Genomic DNA, 7,287 nt, shown 5'->3' with positions numbered 1-7,287 from the left:
CCGAGAGGAGGTGGGCGGCACTTTCAGCGGGGAGCGGGATTGGCCATACTGTACGAAACTACTCTTTTTTATACTGTGATATGGGTGCACTAACATTTGAATATCTACCTTAAAATACTATATCGATAAACGCTAATCCAATGAGTACATGAAGTGCAAGTTTTATGCACATAGGGTGTTCATGCTCATACGTAAACCATTTTTATGGCTTCGTGAAAAAGCCGGACATTTTGGTCTGAAATAGATTGCCCTATTGTTAAACTTTTCGTCCACGGCAAATTTTCGGGCGGATATGGCCAAAGTTTTTTGTATGACTGAGTCTGCAAGCAAACCCGATATTGATTGCCGGATATCTGTTTTAAATTCAGGGACTAATATATACCGCTACGAATAACGGAATAACAAGTTTATATGCAAAATTCAACAAATAACATCATTACCTATATCTCAATTAGAATAATATTGTGTAATGTGCTCTTATAGATGTTTATAAGTAGGTGTAAGTATAATTAGGTCTACCTAGTTATACTTACACCTACTTAACTTTATTAGGTATTTTGCCAAAATACCTAATAAAATAACTGTAGGTAATTATAAACTGAAATAGATACCATACACTAAAGAAAAAGCGATCAAGCCCACTGGTGGCGAAGCCGGGAATCGAACCCGGGTCTCCAGCTATCGCGGCTGACGTGTTCGACCGCTACACCACCCCGACCGCCGAGGTACCCGTCGAAATTTCTGTAGTGTATGTTATCTCTGAAGGCTAGGCGCCTTTGACCAACTCTAAGGGCGAGCAATTTGTGCTTGCACCTCCTATATGAATCCTTTTGCAGGATTACGATATAGCGAGAGAGATGGTGCTGCCATCTATCGATGTAGGGAACGAATCAAATTATTTTATTAAATATTTTTTGATTTGTTTTTTTTTTCACATCACAGCTCAGCTACTTAAACCATACGTAGATCCTATACTTTTGAGATAAGTTATATAGGCAAGGGCCGGTACAGGCGGAATGCAGTCAAAGTTTAACTTGCATGGGAACTGCATGCCGACATTGAAATTGGTGTGCAGTCCGTTACAATCCATCTGTATCGGCCCTAAATACCTACTCATACGACTAATACTTACGAAAAAATAAGGAAAATTATTTTTTTAATGCACATAATTTTCTTATAGTGGTTATCTCTCTCTATCTCAGTTATCTTAATATAACAACGTTAGTTGTCAGACTATTGACCACCTTTTAAAAGAATGCCTAAAATTCACCAATAGTCGTATCCACCGCCATGAAAGCAACTGTGATTTTTTGAAAGTCAACCCATATGAAATATCAAGCGTCACTACAAAAGAATCATCAACAGAATCGTTCACAAAACATATCAACAAAATTATCAATAGTCTAAAAAAGTACAATAACACCTAATAGTTATTTGTTATACAAGGGAGCAAAGTCGTATTTTAACCGAGTGTGGAATTGCAACACGAACTAGCGAATGGATTCTAGGGTTGAACTACGAGCTAGCGAATGGATTCTATGTTTTTTTTTTTTTTATTATAAATGGGCTTACTCTTGACCACAGACTAGCCAAAGGCAAAGACGTGGCCTACGATGGTTGAACCACGGGCGAAGCGAGTGGTTCGAAAATAGAATCCTGACCGAAGCGAGTAGTTCAAAAATAGAATCCTGAGCGTAGAGAGTGTTGCAATACACACGAGGTAAAATAACTTTGCATCCCGTGTGTAACACATAACTTTTCACCTCACTAAAGCGAGGAAACACGTAATAAAAACAACTGGAACATAATTGCACAGAAATAAGTCAATTTGCGTTTATTACAATATCCACGATGTACCGACCGACACCACAAAAGTTTCAAATTAAGAATGAAGAAGAAAAATCTATTTGGGTGCGTTCCGTTTCACACGTTTTGAGTTTTCAATGTTACTTAAGGTGCGTTCTGAATAAGTACAATGGAAGAGTCAAAGATACAATTTCTTGTACGATTTCAAGTGTTTTATGGTAAAATCATGTTATAAAATTGTTTGAATTTAATGTTTTTAGTCGGATACAATTCGATATGAAATTATTTTTACGTTCGCATCACATGATTTGTTAAGACAATTTAAGCACAGGGAGAAAATTGTCCTGTCTGGGACATGCCTTTACAATAAACTATATTTAAAAAAGTAACTAATGACACGTTCGGATTTCAAATATTCTTTGCACTCTTGGGGATAAAATGCGATTTTGCTATCTGTTTTTAAAGAATAAAAAAGTCCTTTCCGAGCTAGTGAGGTGAAAAGAGTAATTTTCCACGGCTTCAAGGTGAATGGTCGCCCGTATTCCTAGCGAGGGCCTTTCATGTTTAACACGACAGTTAATTTAAAAAAAAATCTGTAAACAGTCACTGTCTAAGTGGGTAAAATAAGTTATTCTTACATTGCCACCTCCATTCACCTGCCGCTCGTCGCGGCATTAGACGGACGGACAGCGGAATAATCCGCGCGCACTGTTTACAAATGAGTCCTCGAGCCTGCCCCGAGATCCGTAAGCTATGGAAGTGTGAAGCCCTTTATAATGTTTCATATAAATAAATAAATATTGGGTGACACCTTACACAGGTCACCCTAGCCCCAAACTAAGCAAAGCTTGTAAGTACTATGGTGCTAGGCGACGATATTTTAATAATGAGCCCCGGCTTCCCACAGGATTATTTACTCCGTGCAAACTATAAACCGCCTTAACCTCCGTAGATAATCGTGTTTTTTTTTATGAGGAACAGGTAAACCATTTGACCGCAATCTCACCTGATGGAAAGTGCCGATGCAGTCTAGGATGGAGCATGTTTACCCAAAAAATGTCTATTCACTCTTGATTTAAAAAGATCCAAATTATAGTGGTGATCAGTGATTGAGTGAAACCCGCGTGATAATCGGCTCAGTAGTTTTTGAGTTTATAACGAACGTCCAGTCAAACTAACAGTCTGTCATATAATATACATGTATATGTATAGCCTGACAAGTTTTTATTTGACCCTCGCTACGTTGCAAATGTACTTGTCAGCTGAACTAATTTCTTTTACTGGCAAGGATTACTGTTACTGGAAAGTCATCGAATGTCAGCGATGTAAACGAGAAGTAAATATTTTAAATTTTCCAACGGTTACATCGCAAATATGCCCAAAATAATATTTAAAAAAAAATGAAAATAATTATATTTAACGTGATAAATAACTTACAACAAAAAAGGATGAAGGATTTCACAGTATTTCGATAACAATGTTCCGAAATCGGTTGTTGACATGTCCGGTACTGACAATTTATAGTGCGGTTCTCCTGTACTGACTATTTGGTTTCGATTTAGCTTAATATATTTTTTGTTCTTATTTAAGGTGTCTGTAGCTCTGCTGTGAAAAGTATTTATAGAAATAAGGAGGCCGTTACATCGTCGACAAGGTCCCATGCAAAAAGAAAATAAACATCGACGACTTCGATAAAGGCACAAGATTCGTGGATTTTAAGCTGTGCGGAAACAAGTAGCGAGTATTTTAAACCTCTATAACTATGTTTTAATTTTCTAATTGTTTCAAATATTAACGCGAAGCTAGTACACGCTGTCCCCATTATATATGACGTCCGCACATTATTGCCAAATGAAAGCGGTTTGTAGCGACACTCTTCCAGGGTCAAATAAAATCTGTCAGGCTTATAGATAATTTTGTAACTATGTACATAGGTATAAGAGTAAGTAGATGGATATGTATATAGTACTCGTATTTAACATTTTAGTAGACAGTGTAGATTGAGTAAAAGGCAAACTTCCAAAGGATGAAACATAACACTTTTGAAGATTGGGACGCTTTCCCCAAGTCTCTTTAAGTTACGTAAGTGGAAGGAGTAGACAAGAAAACCTTGTGAAACATACATATTACTAGCGCTCGGCTTCGCTCGCGTTAAATTCGAAAATTTCAAAATGCTCCATACAAACCGTCACCCCCTATTTTAGGGAAGTGGGGGGTTAAAGAGAGACAAAAAGTAGCCTATGTCACTCTCCATCCCTTCAACTATCTCCACTTAAAATAGTTCTAACGCGAGCGAAGCCGCGGGCAAAAGTTATATATGTCAGATCGTGGGCGTATCATACCAGAACCGTTGTCAGGACCCGTTGTAGTTGTTTATGAGAGCTTTCAATGAAATACCATGTCCATATCATAGAATTTACTGCACAAAACCGATAACACATTAAATTACATCACAGTAATACATTCCGCCTAATATTTCGAGCAAACTGCCGGATTAGACCGATGAATCTCCAACAACGCCAGCACTCCTCAACCATTTCCCCTGCAGCTCGATTGACAGCCTCCAATCATCTGTTCATCATCTGTTTTTCGATTCTATTATTTTAGACAGTAGCGTCCTCTGTGACGTTTTGGCAGAACTCAGTCGAATACCAGCCAGGTTGTACAAAGTTGTAAAACCCTTGTTTGCTCTATTTGTCAAATAAAGCGTCATAAAAGATATCTTAAACCACATTTTGGTCATTCTCCGACATATATATATGGTTGTCTGAGTACCCGCAACACCCGCCTTTTTGAGCTTACCTTGGGACTCGGTCAATCTGTGTAAGGTAATTTTTTTTAAACATTATTTTCTAAAGCAGGAAAAACGACTTAATAACGTGTCTCCATTTAAAGCCATTTCCATGAAAACCGACTCAATGTCGAGTTTTTCATAAAGACCGTTTTATTATTATGTAGGGTGGCTTTGTTTGACATGATTTAATTTGGAATAAGCGAGAAGAATTTTGCAGAAATATCCTTTGACGCATTTTTCCACGTTTCTGCTGATGGCGGGGACGGGATGCCCACAAATTGTGATAAAGCAATTGTATTTTATTATTGCTAATCTCTGCACGCGGTTTTCAGGTGTATTCCGATATTAATAATAAAATCTACTTTATTAAACACCGTGTTAAATTAGACTCGTCGTTAGGTTCGTTATAGCTGTATAGCTTACGGCGATATTATCTTATACTTTTAAACGAGCAATTCTTGTGTTTATTTATTTATTTATACCGGCGATCTCCGAAACCTCTCTAACAATTTCGCTGAAATTTGTTATGTCGGGGTTTTCGGAGGTGAAAAATCGATCTACTTAGCTTAGCCTTAGGTCTCGGAAAACGCGAATGCATTTTTCTTTCGCATTAGTAAACGCAAAATATGGTCGCTAATTTCTTCTTCCGAGTATCGGCAGCGCGTAGCTAAGATATACATATAGACATAACGGCTGTACCCATTTGAGATGACACAGTAGGAGTAGGAGTCCGCCCATGTCATGTTACTTTTTTAAATTTCTTTTAAATAAATAAACCTTTCAATACAAACTCATAGATCATCAAAATCGGTGCAACCGTTACGTCTATATTATTTTTAAATTTCACGATTTAAACACAGAGACACAAGCTATTATTAGTGAAACATAACTACATAAGTACACACACATCGTCTGACGACATGGCCCCCTTGCTTCCAAGGTTTAACCCGTCGTCATTATCATTACTTATGTAGGGTTAATGATAGGCACCCACAACTTTTATCGTTTCGCATTGTTTCGCTAACTACTCTACCTTGCGGCCTAGATGACAACATGTAGCGTATTAGTATTACACTACTCTAGGTACTTATTAACAACTAGCCACAAAATTAAAATTTTGAAAAAACCCCCGATCGCGACATAGTGGACCGATTTTCATGAAACATGGCTAAGAACACTCCTAACCTACTCAGCTTTCAGACTAAAAAAAATCCCAATCGGCTCATCCGTTCGGGAGCTACGATGCCACAGACAGACACACACACAGACAGACTCTTCAAACTTATAACACCACGTCGTTTTTGCGTCGGGGGTTAAAAAGATGCAAGATTGAAAACTATTTAGTTGGTTTATTCGGGAATTGCGAGTCATTCATTCGCATGGTAAGAATGTGATAAGCTCATACTTTCGTTTAGTGCTGCTAAAAATCGCTGGTTCCTCCTGTTCTGGACATCACACCGATCGGTTTGTCCCCGCTGTGGTACAAACTCGTTACAAGAGTGGCGACGCTTGCGCTATCCATACACGTCAGTCTGATACATGCAAGATTGAAAGCTTGGTTTATTCGGGAATTGTGGACCCTTTGTTGTCGTCCATGAGAAACCTTAGTCGAGTGCTAAATAATTTATTATCTACTAGATTTTGCCCATTATAGTTGGCATGGTGGATGGAGAAAGGGGAAGTGACCATCCACCAACCCGCTGGGTGGACAGCGTTAAGAAGGCCTGCTAGGGATTAACACAGGCGCCTATTAGTAGGACTGCAGAAGACCGTGCCGAAAGCTTTGGTGCGAAAAATAACGACCTCATGTGGTCGCGACCCTCAGCCATGAGGAACCGAGGACGAAGAAGTGCCTTTGCTCGCGATAAATTTGAAAATTGTGTAATGCCGCATACAAACTCGTCAATTCGCCGCTACATTTTGCCGTGAAAAATGGACAAACAACCCAGACATTGAAAATGTCATAAACCATTTTAGACAAGCTATAAATGTACTTAAGAGGGGGTCGTACGAAATCCTCGAAAAGAGCATTCGGCGTTTAACAAATGCTGCTCACATTTCTCAATAAAATGAAATAAAATAAATGTAGTTATTATCTTAAAGAGTGTGTCTACAACTTTTGACTATTCAGAATCTTTAATTATTAACGGTGTAATAAATAAACCCACGCAAAGTTGACCTAAAATGAAAAAAACGTATGTCGCCGTTTAGTAAACTTTGTTAAAAAAATTCAATACTTTAGTTATAACATTAAGTGATTCTAAAAGCCAGATAAATGGACTACAAGTTTTGAGATTTTTTATATTTTTCCTCTCAAAGGCAACAAAGAAATTTTACCTTAAATTTAAACTATCGTAAAATTTCCATACATTCGCCATTGCTGTCAGAATTCTCCTTTCGATTAGATGCCGTGAGCGGCTCATTGGAGGCAGACGTGTCGCCGGTCGCTCCGCGTTGACGTTTAAATTTGACAAATATTTTGACAGAAAATAGTGTACGTACACGAAAAACCATACCAGTGTAAAACTGTGCTCAAAATAAATAGGGTAAATCAATAATGTCAGGTGGAGATCCAATGTCATTTAAAGTTGAAAGGTGCATAGCTTGTGCATGAAAAATATATAAAAATATATCACATTATTAAAGAAAATAACGATTACAACCGAATGAGTATAAATGATTTCATT

General features: G+C 37.9%; 1 non-coding gene across 1 annotated transcript; it reads right to left on the bottom strand.

The window, feature by feature from the left end:
* Positions 1-645: 645 nt before the first annotated feature.
* Trnas-cga lies at positions 646-719 on the bottom strand. The gene has a single exon. It is a non-coding gene; the product is annotated as a tRNA-Ser (tRNA).
* Between the last annotated feature and the right edge of the window lie 6,568 nt (positions 720-7,287).

The sequence above is a fragment of the Leguminivora glycinivorella genome, chromosome 2 (genome assembly GCF_023078275.1).
Source record: "Leguminivora glycinivorella isolate SPB_JAAS2020 chromosome 2, LegGlyc_1.1, whole genome shotgun sequence".
Lineage (NCBI taxonomy): Eukaryota > Metazoa > Arthropoda > Insecta > Lepidoptera > Tortricidae > Leguminivora > Leguminivora glycinivorella.
The sequence above is the reverse complement of the archived record's forward strand: the minus strand, read 5'-3'. Positions and strand labels throughout refer to the sequence as shown.